This window comes from Eublepharis macularius, chromosome 18, assembly GCF_028583425.1.
Source record: "Eublepharis macularius isolate TG4126 chromosome 18, MPM_Emac_v1.0, whole genome shotgun sequence".
Classification (NCBI taxonomy): Eukaryota; Metazoa; Chordata; class Lepidosauria; order Squamata; family Eublepharidae; genus Eublepharis; species Eublepharis macularius.
In genome coordinates, this window is record NC_072807.1 from 778,119 (window position 1) to 804,912 (window position 26,794).

General features: G+C 49.2%; 1 protein-coding gene across 4 annotated transcripts in view; it reads left to right on the forward strand.

The window, feature by feature from the left end:
• EPHA1 (EPH receptor A1) overlaps positions 1-26,794 on the forward strand; it is a 121,243-nt gene that overhangs the window by 44,821 nt on the left and 49,628 nt on the right. The gene's annotated exons all lie outside the window — the stretch shown is intronic.

Here is a 26,794-nt window from a genome sequence, read left to right on the forward strand (position 1 = left end):
CCATTTCTGATGAACTGCCACGAACTTTAGGCTGGTTCGTTTGGTTCGTTTTTTGGTTTGTCACTGGCACTGCAGAAAGCCTGGTGCCAGTAAATCAGTTTCCTAGGCAACAGGGGATGGACTTCCTGCAGACCTTCTGCTGACCCAGAAGTGACCTTCTACTGGCCCAGAAGTGATGATTTTCTGCCCTGGATGTGACTTTTTCACAAACCAAACGAACCAGTTTGTGAAAGTTCGTGGTTCGTGAAATTTAACGAACCACAAACTACATGGTTTGTTTTTTTTCTGGTTTGTGCCCATCTCTACTCATATACAATAGTGCTATGTTGGCAGGATGGGGCCCAGACCCGACCTATGTACTTCATTATGTGTATACTTCTGCCTGTTCTAAGGCCCTATGATTAGTGGCCAGTTCTACTCTCTTCTTTGCTGTCCTGTTCACATGTTAACAGTGAACATGTAGACATTCTTCATGTATGCGTATACATCTGTTAGTAAGAAAAGGCCAACCGCATTCACTTTAAAAATGAAACCAGAAAAATATGGTAAAAATAAATATGGATATAGCTAGCTGAATAAGTAAGGGTTTAACGCAGTGCTGAGAACCTCATTTTTGTCTGGGATTGCCAGATGAGTGGTGGCAACAGGTATGAAATTAAGGGGTCAGGCACATGTAAATAGGTGTTGTAGTGACACTGTGATGTCACTTCCAGTGCAAACCTGGAAGTCACATCATAGTAGTGGTGCAACTCCTATCCTGTCCTCCATCCCCTCGCTTCTCTACTGAACAGCCAGGCAGCAGGGCACGAGATCTCCCTTTATGTTGTCCTTTCATGGGTTATCTTTTGTCCCACCCAAAGACACTGTAAGGGAATTTCTGGCAGGAATAATTATTTCAGTTACATCCGTCGGGCAGGGTAGCTAGAAGGGAGTGTCTTCCCTTCCGAGAAGAGCTTATCTCTCATCAAGGGCTTTGATTTGTGAGATCTCTAACTCTAGGCAGAGGGTTTATGGGTGAGTTGGCGTGAGGGGCCCTGCATAGGCCTGGGGATGATACAGGGGAAGTTCACAGCTGGCAAAATGGGTAAGTTGGTAGGTTTGAGTTGGAACATGTCAGTGTTTAATTTAGATCTCTCCGAATACGATTCAGTTTATTCAAGCTAGGCAGTAGAAGAAATCCATCTTCTCAGTCCAGCTTCTACCAAACACGAATTTGTATATTTAAGACCTGGCTCGTGACTTAAATGCACCTCTCCCACAGGTGGGCAGCCTGTCTCCTCCCTCCAGTTGCCAGGAATTGCAAGGCACAGGGGCTACTTGCTACAAGTTTGCCTGCCACCTTCAGGCACGTAGCAAACCTAATTGCAAAAACTGGGCAACTTCCAGTGTTCCCTTCTTCATTTTATCCTCACAACAAACTTGTAAATTAGAGTAGACTGAGAGAGGGACTGGCCCCAAGTCACCCACTGAGTTTCATGACAAAATGAGGATTTGAACCCCAGGTCTCCAAGCTCCTAGTCCAGCTCTCTTGCCACTACATCACTCTGGCTATCGGCTACCTTATACCAACTCACACCATCCACCCCCACTAATTCTGAGTCTGGCTGGCATTGGTTCTCTGGCAGAGGTCTTTCCCTGTTCTGTTAGCTGAGATCTTTTCCTGGCTGAAATAGTAGGATTTGAGTGCAGTGCTGCCTTAGAGACGAACAAGATTTGTAGGGTATACACTTTTGAGAGTCAAAGCTTCCTTCTTCAGATACAAGTAGGACTGAAAATCCCTGAGCCTTTATATCCCAGTCAGGAGGTGGGTGAAGTAAAGAAGGAAGTCAGGATGTAAAGGGACAATGTTACAAAGCAGCTTGGTTAGAGCCAGGATTAGAATCTGTCATGAGATAAGTATCCTATGTTTCTATTTAGCCCCAGGCAGGGCTTTTTTTCTGGGAAAAGAGGTGGTGGAACTCAGTGGGTTGCCCTCATAGAAAATGGTGACATGGCTGGTGGCCCCACCCCCTGATCGCCAGGCAGAGGGAAGTTGAGATTGCCTCTCAAAATTTGACTCTCAAAATTTGCTATAATTGATGTGATCCTGAAAATCTTGTTGGCCTTTAAGGCGCCACTGGACTGAAACCTTGCTGTTTTCCTACAGACCAACACAGCTACTTACCTGAAACTATATTCTGGCCGGAGTTTCTGACTGAACCTAGATATGCAAAATGAGTGCTCTGCCACTGCGCTAGGCCCCTCCTGTGAAATGTTCCGCCTCCAGTTCTGACGTGGGGATCTCCCCCGGGAATCCACCCACTGTCTGCAGAAGCAGAAGCCCCGGCTCCACCTGCAGCAGACAATATTACGGGTGCCAGATAGTATCCAGGGAACAGGTTAACAGTGCTGCAGGTATGTCTGAGACTGATTCATCGGGGTTATTAGTTTGTCAACACGTTGAATGTACTGGTTTAATGACCCGGCATGTGTTTTGGGCTATGAAAATACTCTACAGTTTGACAGCACAGCATATTTGGTTTCCACTGTTCTTCTTTGTGTACCCTTCAGAAGCTGGAAAGGCAAGGTCAAAGTCAGCCACCAGTCGGGCACCAGACGAACAACCACTCCGAGGCACTTTGGCGGGCTTTACCTTCCTTGCACCAGTTGCCTAGCAGCCTCAGATACCTAATTAGCATTGGAGGGAGTGCCTTATTCTCTATTCCACCTACAGTAGGGTTTTATCCCACATCATCATCTTTTACAGCGGAGCTAGAAGTTGCCATAAGTCGTAGATTGGCTATAATTTATGTGATCCAACAACAGTTTGGGTTGGAGTTGTGCCATTCCTCAGGGTGGAGTTTCTAGTCTCTTAATAACGAGGTTCTCTAGTTTCAGCCATTTCGGCTGAGTACCTTGTTCTGGCACATGGTTAGCGGCCAAACAAGTTCTATATCTCCCTTCCTATCCCTTCCAAGCACCCCAATTCCTGTTGATCACGGCACAACTACAATCATCTTGTAAAAATGATTTTGCTTACGCCGGCTGCATGGTGGTGGGAAGTGCTGCCCAGTCGTCGCTCACGTATGGCAACCCCTGCTGGGGTTTTCAAGGCAAGATCCGTTCAGAGGCGGCTTGCCATTCCCTGCCTCTGTGTAGTAGTGGCCCTGGCCTTCCTTGGCGGCCTCCCATCCAAGTACTGGCCCTGGCCAACCCTGCGTCATTCCCAAGCCCTGACAGGCTCGGATCAAGCTGGGACGATGGTGCTGCTAACTGTTAAAAGAGGGTTACACAAATTCGTGGAGAGTAAGTCCATCATTATTTAAATAGGGTGCCTATCATGAAGTCATAAGCAGAGTTATGCTCTTCTAAGCCCATTCGCTTCAGAGGATTTAGAGTGGTATAATTCTGTTTAGGATTGCACTGTAAATGCAATTTCCATGTTCAGAGGCCCTGGACCTCTAAACACCAGCAATCTGAGGCAAAAAAATTGGATAAAGCTACCTCTAACTTGGCATCTGACTGGAAACAGAATGATGCACCCCGGGCAGTAATTATGTTCTTAATACCCTGTGGTAATTTAATTAATTGCATTTGGTTATGGGACTACTTGGTATTGGTGATCTGTGGTTACCTTGTGTATGAGCCATAAGACCAGTCTCTGTACATTAAACTTGTTGGGATTTGGAAGGAGCCGTGAAATACCTTGCAGTTTAACAAAAAGCAGTTGCACCCATTGTTACAAGGAAAGCCATCTTTAATATTTTTAATTCGCCACCCTATGACAGCAGCAGTCTTCTTCCATGAGCTGGGACCCTCAGGTGGGCCATGAGCTCTTACAGAGGTCCCCCCCCCTGCCTCCAACTTTCTGGCAGGTTCATACTGCTGCTGGGCTTGCATAAAGATCAAGAGTGCCGTTCCTTCTGCCTTGCTTTTCAAGCATGCTGAGAGTAGGGCAGCCAGGTGTCTGCTTTTGGCCCGGACAGTCTGGTATTTTGGGGGACTGTCTGGGAAAACTTCCCCCCAAATACCAGAGATTTGGGCCAGCCCTTCCCCCTCCCCATCAGATGCCCAGCCCGATGCCTAGCCTCTTGCAGCTGAGTAGCTATGCAGCCAGGCTGGGAAAGTGGCCTGCGACCCTGGGCGCCCAGCCGGCCTCCTGTGTCAGAGTGGCACCACCCAGGAGCTGCCAGCCAGCCATCCAGGGTGAACAGGCAGCCTCCTGGCTCCTGTGGCAGAGCAGTGCTGCCCGGGAGTGGCTGACCAGCCAGCCTGGGTGCCCAGCTTGTCTCCTGCGGCTAAGCACCACTGCAGCCAAGTCACAGAAGTGGCCTGCCACCCCAGGAACCTGGGAAGCTTCCTGCAGTGGCGCAGGAGCATCCAGGAGCAGCCAACCAGCAGCTGGGCAGCTGGGCAGCCTTCTGCAACTGCAGTGCTGCCCAGGACTGGTGCCCAGAAGTGGGGGCAGTGTAGGGTTGCCAACTTCCAGTTAGTGGCCGGAGATCTCCCAGAATTGCAACTGATCTCCAGGCAACAGAGATTGCTTCCCCTGGAGAAAATGGCTTCTTTGGAGGACGGATTCTATGATATTATGCCCTGTGGGAGACCCTGCCCTCCCCAAACCCTTCCCTCTCCAGGTTCCACCGCCAACATTTCCTGGGATTTCCTACAGTGACGTTAAAACATTACAAGTGGAACCCATGTTCCAGAGGCAGCAGTTTTTATAAGACAGGGATCCCCTCTCCACATCAGCTCATCTGCTGAGGAACTCCATGCATCTACCTTCAGTATTCAAGAGAGTTACAAAGGATTCTGGGACACATTCTGTAATTATGTGGGGCTCCTAGTTGGACCCATTACAGAGTTTCTCCCCCCCACGTAAACTAAGAGACATCCCAGAATGCTCCCAGTGTGGATTGCAGAGGAAGATCAGTAAGTTGTAACACTGAAGATTCGTCAAGCAGAATTTAAGGACAGTCATGGTGATAAGTGAGCGTTACCTGGCCTAAATGTCCTCCCGTTTCTGCAGTATGGCCAGGCAGCTGTGGGCCGCCACGATTGCCTTTCTGCTGCTACGGTGCAACTAAGCCTCAGGTAAGGTTCCCACGTGCCCACCAGTGGCGGGCAAACTCACGGGGGTTTGCTTCCTTGCCTGCTGGTCTGCCAGAGACTGGCGGGAGATGGCATGCCCCTCCGGAGGTTGCCCACCATCAGCAGGCACCCCTGGAACATGCACAGTGTGTGCACTCCTGGGGGGAGAGCAACAACGTAATTTACGGACGTGACATCGTCGTGCCAGCCATGCAAGCACTCCCACGCTTCATTTGGGGTCCATTTTGGCCCAAAACGATTTTGGCCCCAAAGGGCGTGATGATGTCACTCCCGGAAGTGACATCATCTTGCCTCACATCAAAGCTGCAGCTCACTGATACAGAGCATGTACTTTGCATGCCGAGGTCCCAAGTTCAAATCCCAAGACCGCGGAGGGGAAGATATGAAGGTCCTCTGCCTGAGACCCCAGAGGATCACTGCCACCCACAGTAGGCAGTGCTGATCGGAACAGACCAGAAGCCTCTTGGGATAAGGCAGGGGGGTTGGGGAGGGGCTGTGGTGGCTCGGTCGTAGAGCTTCTGCTTTGCATGCAGAAGGGCCCAGGTTCAGTCCCCGGCATCTCCTGTTTAAAGGGATCAGGTCACAAATGGAGAGGCCTCTGCCTGAAACCCTGGCGCAGCGGTGCCAGGCCTCCTGCTTTGGCCTTGGGCCCCACCGCGCCCGCTCCTGCTTGGTGGAGCGGTGGGATCAAAGTGGGGGAGAGGGAATTGGCAGCATGTGTCACAAAACTGTAGCGTTTGCAGTGCATCCTAGTTTGTCGCAACTCTGTCCCCCCATCTCCTGGGGGTTGCCAGAGCTGGGTTGGTAACCCTATTAGGGAGAGCTGCTACCAGTCAGAATAAGCAAAGGGTGTGTGTTATGTGCCATCAAGCATTTTTACCCAAACCCCCAATCCGACCCTCGGCCCTAGGGCTGCCAGGTCCACCGGACTTGAAACCAGGGGACGGGGGTGGGGTGGGGGGCCTGCGTGAAGGACTCTGCACACACGTGCTCCAGAGCACTTCCTCGTCACGCTGGGAGTGACGTCATTCCCAGCACGGCAAGGTAGTGCTCTGGAGCACGTGGGCGCCTGCGGCAGAACTCCCAGGCCCGTTCCTGCACCTCCCCCCTGTTGGCCAGATAAGAGGTGGGGGGGGGGGCAGCAGCTGGGAGAAGGGGATCCCCTGCCCCCACCAGAGGAATGGGATCCCTACTCACCCCCAAAAACTTCTTGCTTGAATTGGGCAGATATGTGAATAAACAAATGTGGCTGTCTCCCTTTCTGTCTATTTTGGCCTTGACTGCCAAAATTACAAGGAGCCCTTAAAACCCAGGTATGGACCCAGCTCAGAGGCACCAGACTTAGTGGCTTCATCAAGCTGTTTGGGGTTCCTAATGCAGCCTGTCTCTTCTCTGCGGTGCTCCACAGAAACCACTGCGTCATCTTCAGGGCTCGGAAGCAGCCACTTTAACAGGGCGAGGGGACTGGCGGAGAAGCGCCACCTGCTGTTTGCCAGCATTTGCAGCCCCTGGGGATGCCCCCCCACCTCATGCCATCAGCCCACTGGGATTTTCCCCAGAGGCCTTAATGGCCAACCCACCCCTGCAAGGAAGTTCAGGAGGGTAGGATGGGAAAGCGGGGGGGGGGGGGCGGTCCTGAAAGGCGGGATGTTGAATAAAACTCTGCCTCCTTCTCATGGTGTCTGTGGAGGAGCGTACACATCAGTGCTCCCCTGCAGCTGCCGCCCTCTAGTTTCCCACATTGTTTTACAGAAAGTGAGGTTTATATTTTCTTAGGAGTACATGGATAAGAATGGGGGACCTAGTGAGGCACGCTCAGATTGGGCATGATGTCATGCAAAAGCTTCCTGCTGTCCGTGCAGGGGCAGTCCCACGTGAAACGAGCTCTAGTCCGGAAATCGTGAACCTCATGTCATTCAAGTGGGAAACTTGAGTCTCACTGAGAAAGGCAGGCAGGCAGGCGATAGATAGATAAATAAATAAATAAATAAATAAATAAATAAATAAATAAATAAATAAATAAATAAAGCCACAGTTTGTAAATGCAAACGATAGGAGCTCTTTAGATAACAGCCACGGTATCTACTGAAGGTGCGTGCCTGAACTCCATTTCTACATGTTCCCCTCACCACGATTACTGCTATTGAGGATGGTTTGGGGATGTTGCTGGATGTGTGGGAGAGGGCGTGTGCCCAGATCAGGGCGCCCAGGCCTCCCGCTATGGAGGGAGGCCTGGCTGGCAGTCGTCCTTGCCCACATCAGCAGAAGAAGAAGAAATTAGGTTGGCAAGGTGGGGCCGGGACTGCTCCTGGAGTGACGAGTGTTCCAGGGGAACGGACCCCTCTGTGGTCTGAAGATCAGTTGCGACTCTGGGAGATCACCACCAGGCCCAGCCTAGAGGTTGGCAACCCTCTTTGTTACTGTGTATTGCATAAGACCAGTTGTCCGCTGAATCTGGCAACACTATTTGAAATTCTTTCCTAGGAACTACAGTGCAATCCTAAACAGAATGACACCCCTGTAATGGTAAAACCACCCCGTAACAAAAAGTCTGCCAAGAAAACATCGTGGTGCGACGTCCACCCACGGGTCAATAACGACTTGGTGCTTTCACAGGGAACTACCTTTCCCTTTCCCTTTAATGGACTTAGAAGGGCATAACTCTCTTTAGGAGTTCCCTGTTAATCTGGCGTTTTGCACATCCAGGGTGTCAGGGAAATTTCCTTTCCAGCCCTCTTACCTGATGTACCCTGCTGGAAATGCCAGCGGTGTAACCCAGTGCCATGCACAGGAATGCTCTGCTGCCAAGGGAATGGGCCCTTCCTGGTAGGAACAGGCTGGGTGGCATCAGTTGATCGGATTCTGCTGTCCTAGCCCTGGAGGGCGAAGGAGTCTTTCCACAGGATATAGCTACACAAACGTGAAAGGAACAACAAACCTTTCAAGCTATCCATTCCGTATCTTGCCAAGCAATTCTTCTCCAGCTTCCCTCAAGGTGCGATCCATAATTTTTCAAACATACTGTGTGTTGTTTTCGCTATGCCAGAGTGGTCTCTGAGGGCAACAGCGTACTCTCACGAGGAGGGCCAGGCGAGTGTGAATCTTGGAAACAGGCTCCAGGCAGTGGCTGCAAAAAGCCAGTGGACAACTGGGACGTCTGTCTCCGCGGGCAGGGAGAGTTCCTAAAAACACATCAAAACCCATCCTTAAGTTGATTTTTCTAACGCCTGGTTTTATAAGGATCGCTTTAGGGCCTAGTATTGTAAAATTGCTGGTGGGGAGTGGTATGGTGGTAAGGGCTTGTGGGAGACAAAATCGAAATCGCCAGGCTGCTTTTGAAATACTCAAAAAGAGTAATTTTCCAGGGAGTGTCTCTACTTTCAAGTTTGAAAGATCACAAAAATGAAACATTGCCCAATGCCTTATAGTGAAGCAGTTCTTTTAAAAAATATATGCTTGAACGATGTGGTAAATAACTAGGTCAGGACGGACTTGAGCGAGACTACCCAATTTGACGCTCATGTGTGTGCGATCTAGGTGTGCATGCAACACAGGCTGGGTTCTCACTGAGGCGGCACACTTGTGTTGGGGTTGTACCACCTCAGAATGCAGGTGGAGGGCTCACATGAGTAAATGTTCTTCCATTTAAAAAATACACCTTCACATAGAAAACTAGTAAGTCGGGGAGCAGACTAGGCCCAGTTCCTTTTCCTTGGTAGCTGTTCTTCTAAAGTTCTTTTCAGAGTGCTTCCAAATCCACCTTTCCTTTTACATTAGAGATACCAACAGCGGCTAAACTTTCTTCCTGTGGGAGTGACAGGCCCACTGGCAGAAAAGCCGCTTATATTGAAGGACGGATCCCCTGGAAGATTCTGCAGTGAGAAGGGGTTTCCATCTGCAGGCGTGACTTTCTCCCTTAGCAGGCTGAAATACCTCCCAGGATGCTGTTTCTGGGAGACAAGGGACCCCCCGGAATAGCATCACAAGGGGAGTACAAGGTCTGCCGGGGGGCGGATTTGGCAAAAAATCACCCCCTTCCGTCCATGGCGATCCTTTGTGTGATCCAAGCCCTAAACTGGAGGATAGTTTCAAACTTTGCTGAGTGAAGTGATAGGATACCAGATATGCTTTCACTTAAGGATATCCTGCTTCTCAATGGGACTTTGTATGACCCTTTTTTTACAGACAAAAGGCACAAGAAAATTGGCTCTGGGCACTGAGTTCATTACAAGATTCTCTATATATCCAGGAGAATGTGAAAAATAAATCCAGGAGAATGTGAAAAAGTTATAATCCCCTTCCCGCAAACACAGGCCTTTCCCACACCCAGCAAACCACTTCTTCTTCGTGAAGTTCTTGTTTTGGGACGGAACTGGAGATCATGCCAGTAAGACAGCAGCAGCTACCCTGGCCGGGGAGCTTGTCGCTTCCCACTGACAATCCGTCCTGAACCATGGAGCCCGAGGGTGTGTTTTGTAGAACTCAAGACGGTTGTGTTGGACATAACACTTCTTTTGCTGGCAAGGAGCCAGTTGTAGCTTTCTACTTACAAGCTTGTGACCTGTTTATAAATTTATGCCACCCTCCAGGTGGGGCCTGCACGTCTACCAGAATTACCCCTCGTCTCTTGACTACAGAGATCAGCTCCCCTGGAGGGAATGGCATCTTTGGAGTGTGGACTCTATTACATTACATCCTTGCTGACATCATGATTTGGGGTGTGGCGCTTGAGGCCCATGGGGTTTGGGGAGTACAAGGCCATAGAATCTACCTTCCAAAGCAGCCATTTTCTTCAAGGGAACTGAGCTCTATCATCTGGAGATTAGTTGTCATTCCAGGAGATATCCAGGCCGCACTTGAAGGATCGCAACTCTAGCTACCAAGAGTGTATAGAAGTTCCATACACCATTATTCTCCAGATGTAAAAATCTGTAAAATGTTGCAGAAAGTTGAGGTGTGTCTGTTTGTGTATTCTTTCCAAAAAATATTGTTTACTGAGGAGAAGACTAGGGGTGCTTGAATACACGCTAGTTGGGTCAACATTCTGCTTGCCCGTTGCAAGCAGGGGGACTGTGTTTTGTAAGACAGTTTGGCTGTTTGTGAGCAGTTTGCATCCGTTCAGTGGGTTACTTGTTGTGTATTCAAATAGGGTAGTACTAGTCATAGATTCCCTTTGCAGACCTGTCATTGCTACATGCCACTTTGTAGCCAGTTGTTTTAAAGAAGCAAAACAGTAGGTCTATGAGGGATTTATTAATAAACACTATTTTTATTTTTTAAAAGCTTTTGGTGCTCATTGTTATTAATGTCGGCTGATCTATGTGGACTGGCAACATTTCATCCATGCAGTGGGGCAAATTGAGAGTCTCTCTACACAAGACATCTTACAAAAGTAGGATCAAGAGAGCCAGTTTGATGTAATGGTTAAGAGCGGCAGGACTCTAACCTGGAGAGCCGGGTTTGATTCCCCACTCCTCCACTTGAAGCCAGCTGGGGGACCTTGGGTCAGTCACAGCTTCTAGCTCTCTCAGCCCCACCCACCTCACAGGGTGTTTTGTTGTGGGGATAATAGTGACATACTTTGTAAACTGCTCTGAGTGGGTGTTATCCTGAAAGGCAGGATATAAATTGAATGTTGTTGTTGTTGTTGTTGTTGTTGTTAAGTGAAAAAATCTTACACGTGTTCTCCCATTGTGGATCCACATGCACCACTAGGGAGACAGAGTACACTTGAATAGAAGACCACACAGAAAGTAAGTGACATGAGCGTCCCTGTGTAAGATGTCTTGTATAGAGAGACTCTCAATGATTTGTGCACTTTAACAACATGACAAAACATTAATGCACCCTACTGCACAGATGCCAAAGAAGTCTGCACTGCAGATCACAAAGGAACAAAAGTTAGTAAACCCGGCTGCTATGCAGCTGCAGAGCTGTTCGACACACTGCTTGAGTTAGTGGCAAGCTGAGGAGATCCCAGCTCACGTGCAATTGCAACTTTCAAACAGGAGGGAAGTTCTCGACATCCTTACCTTAGAGGACATGGCATTAGCTTTCTTCTGCCTCAGTGTCGGAGCAACAGTGGTTTTTATGTACAAACACAAGTGACTTATCCGACAGGCTCACACAAAACTGCTGTTCCGCTCCCCACTCCATGCTAAGAAGGTATAAGGAAGAAGGCAATTGGTCAGGGACACCACACCGCCCTGCGCTCATCCTGACAAGGTGAAGAGAAGGTGTCACCGAAGCCTTCGCCCAACTGGCTTTCTTTTACTTGCAAAGCATGCCCTGGCACGCGTTTCGGTGCAGTGTCCTGTCAAGCAAGTCCCTTCCCAAAACCCCCAAGCACACATCCATATGGAGAGAGAGGACATTTCAGATCTGAAGCAGCACAAGGGAAGAGAGGAGAATGGGAATCTGAGACTGGTAGACCCAACTGAGGGCTGGGAGTGTCAGATACACCCCGGTATAATGTATAATGAGTGTCAGATACACCCCGGTATATCGGCCATGGTTTTCTTAGGTATAATGTTCTGAACCTCCGAGAATGTGCAAAGGGGACACAGTTGCTGCTTGGCTGTTAGCGGCTTCTCTTGCAGGTGCTTTGCTTTCCATTTCCCGGCTGGCTTGAGAACGTGGCCTTGGAGCCCCAGCTGGGGCCGTCTCATCCTCTCTGAGAACTGGGATGAATGCGCTCGTCCCTCCTTTCTCCCCCTCCTCTCCCAGCTCCTGGGCACTTTGCGCCAAAACCCTAATGGTCCTTCTCTTCCCAGGGTCGGGAACGTCCCCCTGTCATTAACATGGCTTGCCCACCTTGCGTCACTCCTGCCAATGCTTCTGTCTGAACATCTTGATGCTGGTATATCTCCTCAATAAAGTATCTTTAACTCATACCCTGAGGCGATGCAGTGCAGTGCTGGGGGATCTGCCTGACCAGACCTCTGTTTCGGTGCCTCTTCTTCCTTTTGGGATTGCTTGCACAGGCTGTACCTGGCAGGCCTCAGTGACTGGGTGTGGGTGCCAGTACTGCCCTGGGGCTGGTTTGTTTCTTGCATGCCGATGAACCCAGAACTCTGAGCAATACACAAATCCAATGTGTTAGAGCATAAGGTTAGTTGAACATGGTGGCAGTGGCGTGTGTGTGTGCGCACGCACACTGTGACTCAGCAAAAGCGTGGTCAGTGGGGACATCACTTGAAACTGTGGTTTAATTAAACTATGGTTAGTGAGGTTCTCTGAATGTGGGCTCTGCTAACCATGCCTGAGTAAGAGTCCAGCAAACTGGGAACTGAAACCAGGTTTTGAAGTGGGGCATGACATGAGACAGACATCCTGCCCAGGGTTGCCAGGTCCCCAGGGGCTCAAATTGGGGTACAGAGGCACATGGGGGGCACAATGGGAGTACTTACCTCACATGTGTGCTTCAGAATGCTTCCACATCATGCCAGAAATGACATCATTCTCAGCATGACACGGAAGCGACGCGTCGCTTCACGGACCGATTTGGTAAACATTGTCTCCCAATCTAGCATTGGGTGCCGATTTTTACCAAATTGGCCCCTGATGTGACCCCGCATTTCCATGTCACACCAAGAATGACGTCATTACTGGCACCATGTGGAAGTTTTCTGGAGCACATAGGATCCTGTGCCTTTTCCCGTTTGGCCAGGTAAGAGGTGGGGGGGGGCAGAGGCAGGGGATGGGGGATCCCCTGCCACCACCAGGAGAATGGGACCGCTAATCCTGTGTAGTTTCCATGCACTCTCCTTGCTCGCATTCTGGCTACAGAAACTCCTGCCAATTCTATGCTTCAAATTATCTCATCTCAAGTTAGTTATTTCATAACAATAGAGGCCATTTTTTAAAAAGTTTGCATTTGAGTATAACGTAATTTCCAACCTCATTTTAAAACATGGGGGGCAATTTCTTGTCTGTTGCATTATAGGTAATCCATAGAGTTTGGTGTGAATCCTAAAGCGTTACCCCAACTCAGTGCCGTCACTTCTGATTTGCTGTTGTGCGTGATGTTGTAAACAGCCCCCCCCCTTTCTCCCCATTGGTCTGTCCAGCAGTGGTGGGGAATGGGGAGGGGCTGTGCTAGGTGGTTTCCCAGTGTAGCTGCATAGTGGGAGACCTTGATCCTGACACCCCTATAAAGAAGGCATAAGTTTACAGATGATTAGCTGATGCTCAGAGAGAAAGATATTTGTGAATGCTTCCACAACAAATTCAAACAGTTTCAGTTTATCTTGCTGTTGTTTCAGAGCCAAAGTTAAGATAGACTACAAATTGGAAAATCACCCTAGGCCTCGGTTCTCTCCCTCCCCCATTATGAACATTTTGTGCAAAATTTTCAATATCAATGTAAACTTCTGGAAATCTGCCATCAATGTGATGGATAGGCAGTAATCAGGCCTTGTTTTATTTGTCAGGCCTGATATTTGGGAGTGAGAGTGTTTGTTCAAGAGAAAAGGGAGAACAATCAAAATACTGGAGTGACTTGTGTGGATTTTTGGCAGTGGTAGGGAAAGATGGGAATGGAGCAACCTACAAGGGCTTTAGGTTAAGACCTGCAATAGATCTTGCAATCCATGGATGTTTATTTAATTTTGCATCTAATGTACACACTTGCAACATTTTCCCTTAATCTTTGCTTCTGAGATTCCTACGTAGACAATGAAAATCACACCCTGTATTTTGCTAAAGTAGGAAATAGTTTTCAGACTCTTTTATAGAAAACCGAAACTAATTGTCACATATGTCTCTCTGCATATCTACCATGAATGTATTCTGTGTTATGTACTGGTCCTCTGAGGGCATGAGAAGTTTCTTATTGATGTTAAGGCAGTAGGTTATCTCACAAGTATTTACTTTCTCTTTCCCTGTTGCCTCCAGCAAGCGTCCTTGAAGGCCAGCTGCGGCCGGTGCAAAATGTATCCTTCTTGGGAACAGGGATGATTTCATTCTTTGTTCTGTCTAGCCTAAACCTAGCTTCTCCCCTTCACACACACACCCTGGCTCCTACGCGCCCAAACTTCAACTATCCCTATCCTGATGGCAGGAACCTTCCCTATAACTAACACTACCAACCCCATCCACATCACTTCTGCCAATTCAGTTGTCTGACCACCTTGAACTTGATGGATCTCTAATAAAGTTACTTCAAAGAGGTGGCAGGCAACCTCTGTGGGTCTTGCTAGCTCCCTTTTGATTACTAGGTAATTGGCAGGCAAGAGGACATATCCCCAGGAGTTTGCCATCACCAGCAGGCACCTGGGAACCCTAGGTCTCTTCCATACCTAATTAGTTTGTATTGCACACACCAAAAAGTGAATCTGTAGTCTTTCAGCTTTGGAGATATAAGGAAAAACATGCAGACAGTACTTCCATCAATTGCCTGAGAAAGAAGTCATCTTCTTTCCAAGGATTTTCTGGACATGTTTTTTTCTGTTGGTTCTAGCTACATACTGCTTCGGTTTATCCCCTGATTTCTGTATGCATTTTTTTGCATGTAGTTTTTGTGGTTCCCCCCCCCCCCCATTCTTCCCCAGGGGCAAGGGGAGGGTGAGTGGCCACGTCTGGTGCCAAAACAGCAGCATGGCTTGAAGAGCCTGTAGCTGCTGCTGCTGCTGCTGCTGCTCTCCCTTCCAACGGAGGCTGGTTGGCCTCACTGATGTTGGCCTCCGCCTCCTATTTCTCGGTCAGCCCAGGTGGAGCTTTCCAGTTTGGATTGCAGAGGAGGCGGGACTTATGGATGGGTGGCAGCGCTGCTCCCCTATTAGGCATCCTCAAGCAAAGACTTCCCCATGGGTTCATTTTCAATCTTTTAAAAAAAAAATCAGCCCCATTATCAATATAACATTATAAGCATGTACCAAAAAAAGTGGTGTGCAGTGACATCACTGATGATGCCACTGATGATGACAGCAACTTCACTTGAAAATCCTAATTATTTAATGCACGTGCAGAAGAAAATAATCTGACTCCACAAATGTAAAAATGCAAAGGCAGGGCAGACTTGTGGAAGAACTGTACTACTCAAAACAATGCCAATGCTTGGAGATTGACTGTTACGAAAATCAAAAATAAATGAGTGTGTGAACAAACCCCTAGGGTTGTGGCCAGGATTTTTTTTTTGTACATGTCTTATATTTAATACAACTAGCCCTGTGAGATTGACAGAGGAGGGAGTTACTCTAATGGCATCCTATAAGGTTGCCATGTATCTGCTGGCACTTCAGCAGCTGGTGGGAGAAAGAAAAAAATATTTAATTGCCAACAGCAACAGCATGACTGTTGACTTCTGGGAAAACTCATAAGTTATATCATGCCTCTCTAGAAATCACTGGATACTCTATGATAAAACCATAGAGTTTCCAGCAGTTCCTAGAGAGGACTGACATCACTATCAGGTTTTCCCCAGAAGTGACTATTTATTTATTTGTTTGTTTGTTTGTTTGTTTGTTTGTTTGTTTGTTTGTTTGTTTTAGACTTTTATTCTGCCCTCCCCGCGAGCAGGCCCAGGGTGGATTACATCAGATAAAAAACAGTTATACACTTTCATCATAAAAGCAATAAAACAGTAGAAAAAAATCAGACATTCAAACAAGCATCACAACAGTGCAATATAAAAGCTAATATGCAAGACAGCAGCAATCCGTTTGCTAGAAGCTACATGGTGGACAACTCTGATCGGGAGGGCTTATATCTTCTCTTCTCCTCTGTCCAGGCTGATGGAGGCCCAGCCCAACCTCAACCAAAGACCTGGCAGAACATCTCTGTCTTACAGGCCCGGTGGAATTAGACAGAGAGTTCCACCATGATGGAGCCAGGACTGAAAAAGCCCTGGCTCTGGTCAAGGTCAGGCAGGCCTCCCTGGGGCCAGGGACCACCAGTGGTTGTTTATCTCCTGATTGAAGCATCCTCCAGGGTACATATGAGGAGAGGTGGTCCAAAAAGATACGCTGGTCCCAGTCTGCATAGGTCTTTGTAGGTTAGTACTAGAACCTTGAATCTAATTCAGTACTCCACTGTCGGCCAATGCAGCTGGCACAGTATAGGTGTTATATGTGTTCCAATCGACACTCCCAATGGCACGTGCCACTGCATTTTGAACCAGCTGCAATCTCCGGGTCAGACTCAAGGTAAGCCCCGTGTAGAGTGAGTGACAGTGATCCAGCCTAGAGGTGACCGTTGCCTGGATCACTGCAGTTAGATCGCGGGTAGAGAGGTAAAGAACAAGCTGCCTGGCCTGTCAAAGGTGAAAAAAGAGGACCTGGCCACCACTGCGACCTACGCCTCCATTTTCAGGGAGGCATCCAGGATCATCCCTGGGCACATAACCTTTGGAACTTGTGCAAGCAGTCCCTAACCTACACACCTGCGACTCAAGTGTAGGACCTCCATCTTCATAGGGTTCAGTTTCAGCTGACTCTGCTTCAACCATCCAGTCATGGCTTCAAAAGCATGCTCCAGGACGTCCGGGGCCGAGTCAGGCTGGCTGTCCATCAGCAGATACGACAGGGTGTCATCATGCCATCCTTGACGGCTGCCCCCTTGTCTATGCCCCCCCGCCCACCGCCCCAGTCTCCTGCTGGTTGCCAAACTAGGCCTGGCAACCCTAACATCCTGCAATGCCATCTTGTCACTGCACAACCAGAAGTGGTGTCACTGCGTCACAGGATGAATCCTAGAGCATCCCACAATAGGATGATGTCACTTTCAGTTACCCAGCCGGATGTGATGTTGTGGCATCATGGGACACCATTCCCTCCTCCTCCCTTAAGTGCTGTGTAACAGGAATATGGATTAGATCACAATATACTCTAGTTATACGTGTGTATTCGAGTGAACTGTTTATGAACTGTAATATAGTTTGTCAACAGTTGCGTAACCACAAAGATGTTATTTTTATCTTTGACAACCAATTAAAATTAGTGGACAGTAGGAGATCAATGATTCTTTAATTGCTAGAATGGACCGATCATACTCTGCTCACTTAACTTTTTGTCAACATCTAGAGGTTTTATGAAGTATATCTTGCACCTGAACATGGCGTTACTTCTGGCTTGATTGAAAACCTGAGGAATCAGCTAAATTTAAAACCAAGGCAGAGGTCCTGGCACAATCTCCAGGAATCTACCTGGCTTATCAGACACCAGTGGCATGCCAGGCAACCCTCCAGGGTCCACCCGACTCCCAGATGCAAGTTAGAGGGGAGATGGGGAGGGGGTGGGCCACATTGGGAAGCCTCCAAGGTGTTTCTGGACCCCTCCTCTTTGGGACAGGAGAGCCTCACAAAGGTGCGGAGGCATGGGAGCATCCCCGGAGCCACACTGTCCATTCAGCCCAGAGCCAGGGACCACCCGCCAGGTTGTGCAAGAGGGCGGCCCTACAGTGGAGTGGGGGGAGGGAGCCTCCTTCGGCCACTGGCAAGTGAACAGACGGAAAGAGGGCTGGTGTTTGATACAAGCTTTATTGCATTGTGGACAGAGGGGAGGGAATCTGGATGGCGACAGTATTACCCCAAGGGAGGGTCTCCTTGCAAGTTGGAGGAATTAGCATGCACAGAGGGCGACAAAAGGGATCTCCACCATATACAAGGATTGTCCCAGCTAGAGAACCATTTCAATGACCAAACAGAGGATTCAACCAAAAACGGGATTTTTATTGATAATAATAAAGATCAACAGCACACAAAACACACACAGCACACGCTCAGAGCTATCTGGAAAGCAGTGGTGATAGCTGGACAGAGTTTAAGGGACTGGGTGATATTTTCCATCCAGAAGAGGGCATCTGAGAGGGGGGGGGGCGTTGAGCGATTTGCGCATCCAGGCGGGAGGACACCGAGGGTGGATGCTGGATCCAAAGTATGCACATGGCTATGGCAGAGGTGCAGTCCAATTATACTGTGTAACGTACCCAGGGTCAAGATTGCAACTTCTGCCCCAAGAACAAAGACTTAATGGTTGTTCTGGGGTGGGACAAAGGATTGAGAAGTTGTCCCTGGGGCGAGACAAAGAGCTGGTGAACTGGCTCCAAAGTGGGACAATGAACCAGCAAACCATCTCCTGGATGTGATAATGAACTAGAAGGTCATTTGATTAGGTCTTCCCAGGCGGAAATAAAGTTATCAATAATGATTGATGATCCGCAAAGCGGATGGGTGAAGCTATCAGCTTCCTGAATCACCTAAGAACACGTAAGTGGTTAAGGGGAGATCAATAGAGTGTGTTGAATGGATTAATTCAGGAACTCCAGGAAGGCCATATTGTATCAGGATCCGTAGTGCACCGCTAGGGTGTGGGAGGGGGTGAGTGTCAGGGTAGCAGCCCCTACCATACTCGGAGAGTTTGGGGTTCATTGTCGGGCTGTAGAGCTGATCTTCTGTGACATACTTTGGGGGTGCTTTTTCTCTGCTTTTTCTTCCTTTCTTGCTGAGGAAGTGGCTTGAGAAGCCGTGTGAAGCTGAAAAGGAATGCGGTTATCAGCATTGCCAAGGGGACGTGGCCGGAGGGCTTGAGAAGGACTGGATTCCTAGTCATTGTCAGACTGTGGCTAAATAAGGTACTCTCTGCAAGATTCCCTTTAGAAGCAAGAATAAGTCCAATGTCTGGCAAAGGAAGCTTTATTGCAGAAAAGGTCCATTATAGTCCACTGTCCTGAACAGGAGACTCAGGATGGTACATGATCATTGTTACCAATGAAGAGCAAGCATAGGATACAGAGTAACAATACCCATCTGGAACAGCCTCCCCCCATAGTTCTCAAAACAACATCTTTCAGTCCTGGGAAGCTGCTCTCCTTCAAGGCCAATGCTTGGTGGAACGGTGTTAGACACAACAATCTCCTCTGGTGGGAATGCTGCCTGGGAACTGGTGCACCTGGGGAGAAAGCACTTAAACACTAGAAGCATTAGAAAATGGAGTCAGTACAGTTTAGATATATACTGGACCTGACATTCTGCCCCCCTTAAAATAGATCCCCCCCTGGCTTATATGGATAGCGAGTATGAAAAGCTTTGGTTAATCTAGGAGCATGAACATGTGCAGAATTCACCCATTCATCGTAACCAGAATCAAAGTCTTTCCAGCGAATGAGGTAAAAAAGCTGGTTTCGCTTGAGCTTAGAGTCCAATATTTGTTGTACCTCATAGTGTATTTGGTCGTCAATCAAAGTTGGAATGGGTGGAGCTCTTATGTGCCATTTGTTGTCGGTGGGAGCTCTCTTTAGAAGGCTGACGTGGAACGTATCATGCACATGGCGCAGGTTTTTAGGTAAAGTTACAGCAACAGTCACCTTATTTATTATTTTGCGCACAGGAAAAGGTCCCAGGAATTTTAGAGCGAGTTTGCGGCTGGTTTGAGCTAGCTTTAGGTTTTTTGTGGAAATATACACATGATCTCCAGGTTGTAATTCCCATTCGGCCACACGATGGCGATCTGCGTATTTTTTGTAATCCAGTTTGGCTTTTTCGAGGTGTTTCTTAATAAGAGTCCATTGCTGCGCCGCCTCCCCCCACCATGAAGATGCATCTGGCAGTTTAGAGGAATGGAGAGGGGGTGCGTCTAACGGGAAGGGATCGAAGTGAGTCCCGTACACAATTTTGAATGGAGCCTCTCCCGTTGAAGCGTGTACACTGTTGTTATAGGAGAATTCGGCTAGGGGAAGAAGGTCCACCCAATTATCTTGTTGAAAATTAATGTAGCAACGAAGAAATTGTTCTAAAATTTGGTTAGTTTTTTCAGATTGTCCGTCGGTTTGTGGGTGGTGGCTTGAACTGATACCTTGTTCAATATTCAACATTTTCAAAAGCTCCCGCCAGAAGTTGGCAACGAACTGTCCGCCGCGATCCGAAATCACCTTGGACGGAAAAGAATGTAATTTTACGATGTGTTTTAGAAACAGATCCGCTAGTTTTCGAGCGGAGGGTATAGCAGTACAGGGGATAAAATGGGCTTGTTTGGAGAAGAGATCTACCACAACTAAAATACAATTGTGTCCTTTTGAAAGAGGTAGATCAGTGATAAAGTCCATAGAGATTACTTCCCAGGGCCTGTTCGGCGTTTCTAATGGTTGCAGGAGGCCCGGAGGTTTCCCTTTCCTGGTTTTTGCGCTGAGGCAAACAGGGCAGGAACTAACGTATTGGGAAATGTCTTTGCGCATGCCCGGCCACCAGAATTGTCTTTGAACTAGGTGTAAAGTTTTCAGGTACCCATAATGTCCAGCAGTGGGAGCATCATGACAGCGCTGCAAGACATCCAGCTTAAGGCTGTCCGGGACATAAAACTTGCTCCCTGCTAGCCAATCCCCCTGTGGGGATCGGGTTAGTTTGTTTCGCGGAGCTTTATCCCCCTCCTTCTCCACTTCAGTTTTGAGTTTCGATTTCCATTCTTGGTCGGCCGGGAGGGCCTGCTTAGCACGGCTGCGAGTAGTCACCACGCCCCCAAGTTGCTTAGGCGAGAAGACCGTGTCGACAGTCTCCGCCCGTTTGCTTTTATGTTGGGGCATGCGCGACAGGGCGTCCGCCAAAAAGTTAGTTTTGCCCGGGAGATAATTGAGGGTGAAGTTAAACTTGGAAAAGAATTCCGCCCACCGCAATTGCTTGGCATTCAGTCTGCGTGGGCTTCGTAGGGCCTCCAAATTTTTATGATCTGTCCAGACCTCAAAAGGGTATCTCGCCCCCTCCAGCCAATGCCTCCAGTTTGTGAGAGCTGCTTTCACTGCAAAGGCCTCCTTCTCCCACACATTCCAATTCCTTTCTGCCTCTGAGAACTTTCTAGACAAGAATGCACAAGGCCGCAAATTCCCATCCTCCCCCTTCTGCAGCAAAACCCCCCCTATCGCCGTATCGCTGGCGTCGACCTGTACTATGAAGGGGGACTGTTCGTTGGGGTGGGAGAGGATGGGTTCCGTTACAAATTGCTTTTTAAGGCATTCGAAGGCCGTTTGGCAATCGGGGGTCCATTGTAGTTTAGCAGAGGGTTTTTTGGCTTGGTCCCCTTTATCTTTGGTTTTCAGCAATTCTGTTAAGGGGAGTGTGATTTGGGCGAAATTTGCGATGAAGTCTCTATAGAAGTTGGCAAAACCCAGGAAGGATTGCAGTTCTTTGCGGGTGGTGGGTGTTTGCCAATCTTGGATCGCCTGTATTTTGGCTGGATCCATTTTCAACCCCTCTTGTGAGATACAATACCCAAGGTAAGTGAGTTCGGTTTTATGGAATTCACATTTGGACAACTTGATGGGCAGTTTATTCTTCATCAAGGTGGCCAGGACCTTTTGTACCATTTGAACATGTTCTTCCTCGGTGTTAGAATAAATTAAAACATCATCAAGGTACACCACCACCCCTTTGTATAGAAATTCATGTAAAACTTCGTTTATCATGGACATGAATACAGACGGGGCTCCCGTCAATCCAAAAGGCATAACTAAGTATTCATATTGTCCGAGGGGCGTATTAAACGCGGTTTTCCACTCATCCCCTGCCTTGATACGAACGTGGAAGTAAGCATCTTTTAGATCTAATTTCGTAAAGATCTTACCTTGGGCCACGACGTTGAGAAGGTCTCGGATGAGCGGTATAGGATAGGCGTTGTTGGTGGACACTGCATTTAGTCCTCGGAAATCCGTGCACAGTCTAAGTCCCCCATCCTTCTTTTTCACGAAGAGAACTGGAGCGGCGTGGGAACTAGAGGTTGGGCGGATGAACCCTCGTTGGAGGTTGGTGTCGATGAATTTCCGGAGCTCTTCACGTTCATGGAGACTCATGGGGTAGAGCCTCCCTTTGGGTAGTGAGGCTCCTGGTAAAATTTCCACCGCACAGTCCGTTCGTCGATGCGGGGGCAGCGTGTCCGCTTCCTCCTCCGAGAAAGCGTTTAGAAAAGGCCAGTAAGGTTCGGGTATTTGGTTGACTTCTTCTTGGGTAAGGAGGGCCTTTTCTTTCTGAGTAGGGTCTTCGCCCCAGTTTTGATTCCAACGGTGAAGTTTACAGTTGGCATGATTGAAGGTAATACATCCTTGAGCCCAGTCTATGTAGGGATTGTGATCACATAGCCATTTGCTGCCTAGAATTAACGGGTACTTGGCAGTAGAGCTGATGACAAAGGACCTCTTTTCCCAATGCTGTCCCATGCCTGTGATCACCGGGATGGTTTCAGTTGTGACCGGATTCATGTTGGTACCATCCATTTGTTCAAAAATTACTGGATTTTGTAATTCCCGAGTTGGTAAGACTAGTCCATTGACTAGAGCTGGGGCTATGATATCTCTTGAGCAACCCGAGTCAATAAGAGCTTGCACCCGAATGTGCATTTTTCTCTCTGGGTTGATTAAAGTCACTGGCATGAATAAAATGGACCCAGGTGGCCGGTTCCGTGCAGGGACGGGCTTGGGGCGGATCTGTCGTTTGGGCCCTTTTACGACAGATCCATCTCGTTTCCCGACTGGGGACTTTCTGGATTGACTTCTGCAGATGGGGAAGCGGGATCGTATTCCATAACTTCTTCCGCTTCCAGCCCTCTTTCTGAGGCTGGCCTTTGGGAAGCGCCGCGGCCTCTGTTTGCTCGTGGAGCTGGAGTCGGGCGTTGGAGCGTAGGGAACGGAGCAAGGGTTGGACGCCGTAATTGGAGCGGAGGTCTTTGCACAGGCCGGTAGGGGCGTTGTGCTGCAAAGTGACCAGCCTGTCCGCATTGCAAACACAGCCCTTGTTGCCATCTAGCATCTCTCGCTCCACGGGTGGCGTAGCCAGCTCCCCGAGCTCCCTTCTGTAAGGTCAATGGTCTTCTTTGTCCCGTTTGTTGTTGTTGCTCAACCAAACGGACTTCTAAAATGCGATTTTCCACTTCGCAAACAAGTTGAATCCAACCTAACAGCGTAGGGGGATTGTCTTGCATGAGGGCTCTGTCCAAAAGTCTCGGATTAAGTCCTTGTTTGAACAGAATAATTTTTGTGGACTCCTCACACCTGGGGCACTTGGCAGCCAATTGTTGGAATTTCGTGATATAGTCTCTCGCTGCCATGCTGCCCTGCTTAATGGCCTGCAATTCTGTTCGGGCCCTGGTTTCCTCTAAGGGATCTTCATATTGTGCTCTAATAGCATCCACCAACCCCTGGAGAGTATCGAGTTCTGGGGCCCCGATATTATATAGTCCTACGTACCAGTCCGCTGCTTTCCCTTGTAAGCGGGAGCCGAGGTGTTCAATTTGGCTGGCCTCGCTGCCGAAGAGGTGTCCCCACCGGTTGAAGAATTGCACGACTTGCACTAGAAAAAAGCCCAGCTTGGAGGGATCCCCGTCAAAAGTGGCGTCCAGTTTCACCCAACCCATTGGGAGGTCTTGCCTCGGAGCCGGGGCTGGGTAGAAGTCCGCCGGAAGCCTCAATGGCACTTGAGGTATGAGGGGACCCGGTTGTGCTGGCGGTGGCCTCACCGGTTGAGCCGGGGGTGCCGGCCTCGGCTGGGCTGGCGGTGGTGCTCTCGGCAGGGCTGGTGGCGGTGCTCTCGGCAGGGCTGGTGGCAATGCCGGAGGTGCTGGCCGTAGCGGTTGAGGTGCTGGCGGTTGAGGTTGGTGTGGCGGAGTAATAATCGGCCGCTGAGGGGTGGGTTGGTGGGGTCGCAGTGGTGTAGGTCCCATCGGTTGGGTCGGAGGCGGTCTTACGGGTTGTTCCAGTGGCAAACGTATCGGCCGCAGCGGCGGGGTTAGTTGTGGTCGAAGCGGAAGGGGCCGCAGCGGCGAAGGCCGAATGGGTGGAAGGCCGCGCGGGCTTGCCCCTCCGGGCGTTGTTGTTCTGGGAAGCGTCGGCTGGCCTTTTGGCGCTGGTAGACCATCTCCCGGAGGTTGCCCGACGGGAACAGTTTCGCGCGGTTGACCAGGGGCTCCCTCCCCTGATGGAGCCACGGGTGCTCCCGCTTGGTCCGGCCGGACCGTTTTCGGGGAAGTATGGGGGGGTATCACCGGTGTATCACTTGGCTTTTCCTCCCCTTCCGTAGGCCTCTCAACGGGGGTCTCGTCTGGCGGCACATCCCCTCCCGTGATAGGAAGTTCGATGGGAGTCTCACCGGATGGCACAACCGGGTGGTCCCTTCTCGGTGGAGTTTCCCGCTGAGGGGGAAGTTCCTTGGGTTGTTCTCCCGATTCGCCAGGATAGGTGCCCCCCCCGCCGGTAGGCGACGACCGCTGCTGAACTTCCTCCATCGGATAGGAGATGACACTTTGAAGGGTAGCTATCTGTATCGCCATCTCTTCAGGAGACAGTCTTTCCCCTGCCCCCATTGAGGAAATTAAATGAATGGCGTGAGCCAAGCTTTCTTCCATATCCATCAGCTTAGCTTCTAATTGTTGTATACGACTTGGCCCTGGTTGTTCGCTCAGGGAACCTTCATTCGCTGTACTCACCGGGGAGAAAGGGCCCCACGGAGGAGGGTCCCCTTGAACTATTCGCGACCTCGCGGCTAGAATTCCCTTGGCCATACCCGTCACGGCCGAGATGCTGGTATCTACCGCATAGGTGCGACCTCGTATCTGCTCCCAACTTGGTTCAGGGACTTCCGTTGGCTCCTTCCACGGGGCAAGTTCGGAATAATCCCAACTCAGGGCGCCTCGGCGAGACGTGTCCCCCTCCATCTGCTCAAACGTCCTGTTCCAATATCGCCATGGTTGGCTGCTATCTAGTTCCGGGACGGTTTCTAGGCTTCGGCGCCCGTCCATCGAGACTCGTGGATGGAGTCCACCTGCCCGGCGCTCTCTGGTTTCTCGGGGTCTGGCTCCCCACTCCGACGGGGTGGGCACCGAGATCAAGGGGAGAGCGGTTGCTTTCGGCCTTGCCCCGAGATTGCTTTCGGTCTCGTTTCGAGTACTGAAGTCGATGAGAGGCAGGGTAGAAGTGGAGGCTCCGGTTCCGTTCCCGGTTGCTCCCAGCTCCTGGGAGTCTTGGGTTTGCACCGGTTGATTGTCGGGAGACGCATACGGATCAAACAAAGGATCCCTGTCCGGGACAACCTTGGATTCCGCTGGGCCCGACGCAGACATGATTGGTAACAAAATGTCAGACTGTGGCTAAATAAGGTACTCTCTGCAAGATTCCCTTTAGAAGCAAGAATAAGTCCAATGTCTGGCAAAGGAAGCTTTATTGCAGAAAAGGTCCATTATAGTCCACTGTCCTGAATAGGAGACTCAGGATGGTACATGATCATTGTTACCAATGAAGAGCAAGCATAGGATACAGAGTAACAATACCCATCTGGAACAGCCTCCCCCCATAGTTCTCAAAACAACATCTTTCAGTCCTGGGAAGCTGCTCTCCTTCAAGGCCAATGCTTGGTGGAACGGTGTTAGACACAACAATCTCCTCTGGTGGGAATGCTGCCTGGGAACTGGTGCACCTGGGGAGAAAGCACTTAAACACTAGAAGCATTAGAAAATGGAGTCAGTACAGTTTAGATATATACTGGACCTGACAGTCATAACAATTCTACTTTCTTGCACTTTACTTTCTGTTGTTGCTTAGATGGGAACATAACTCGGGGGAGGTTAGAGTAGAGTGGGTTGTTCTTGAAGGGTTTAATATGCCTAGTAGGGGGAGGGAAAAGTTATTCCTGACAAGAAATGTCTGCGGTGCTGCACTGGTAGATTCTCAATTAAGCTTTAACTCATGTCTCCATGGACTCATGCAGTGACGTTACTGCGCTCTAAATTGGCAGTCCCTGACCGTGAGCTGGCCTCGTCACCAGTCATCCCGCACGTTTGCACATTCCGTCTCCCGGGCGGGATCTGGCTTGCCTGCTTGGGCAGCAGCTTCCATGTTTCTGGCTGCCTGAGCAGTAGTTTTAGTGCTTGAAGCCCATTCAGAGAAGGGGCTGATGGCACAGTCATAATCATAAACCTTCTAATCTTGCGGGGGCAAGTCTGACCGCTAACAACGGTGCCTGTGTGCATGTCAGTCGGAGCTGGGAGAGCCGGCCTTCATGCTGTCCACAGTTCCCCACTCAGTGCAAGATATGCCATCATAACTCCGAGTTGGCTTCCAAAGCACTCCCCGCCCCCCTCTTTCAGGATTGCTCTGAAAAAAATATTAGAGTTTTTAAAAATAAGGAATAAACTTCTAAACTCTAAAAAAAAAAATCTCTCTGCATTGATGAGAAGAGTTAAAACAAGGAGAACCCATCTAAATTGTTTGCTCTTCAAAGAGAGGTCTCTGTTTTTAGGTCTCGTTATCTAAAGCCTTCTGGGCTGTTCAGGGTTGGGATATAAATCTCAGAACGGGATGTTTTGGAATCTTTAATGAGGCACAGATAAAACAATCCTTATAGGTAACCCCAGCGGTGGCCAAAGCACAGCCTACCTACCATCAGTACCGTGTATTTAGGGCCAGATGAGGCTCATGTGATTAAAGACGTGCTGAGGGAAGGGACGTTCGGTCTTCCTCCAGAACTGCATCCACACATCACTGGAAACGAGGCAATCATCGCGCTACAGCAATCATTGGCAAGTGGGTTTTCCTGTGTGGACAAGGCCATGAGTTTTGTGAATTATATCCAACAATATCCAATGATATGAGGTTGAAACCCTGTGCTTCTTCTACCCCCTCCCCTTGGAGTATTTATTTTCATTTTATCCCACCCTTTCTCTCAGAGAGGTGAACAGGTTCTAGGACTAGTGACAAAATGTGATTCTTTTTGATTGCTCAGAAAGACTGCAGTTTA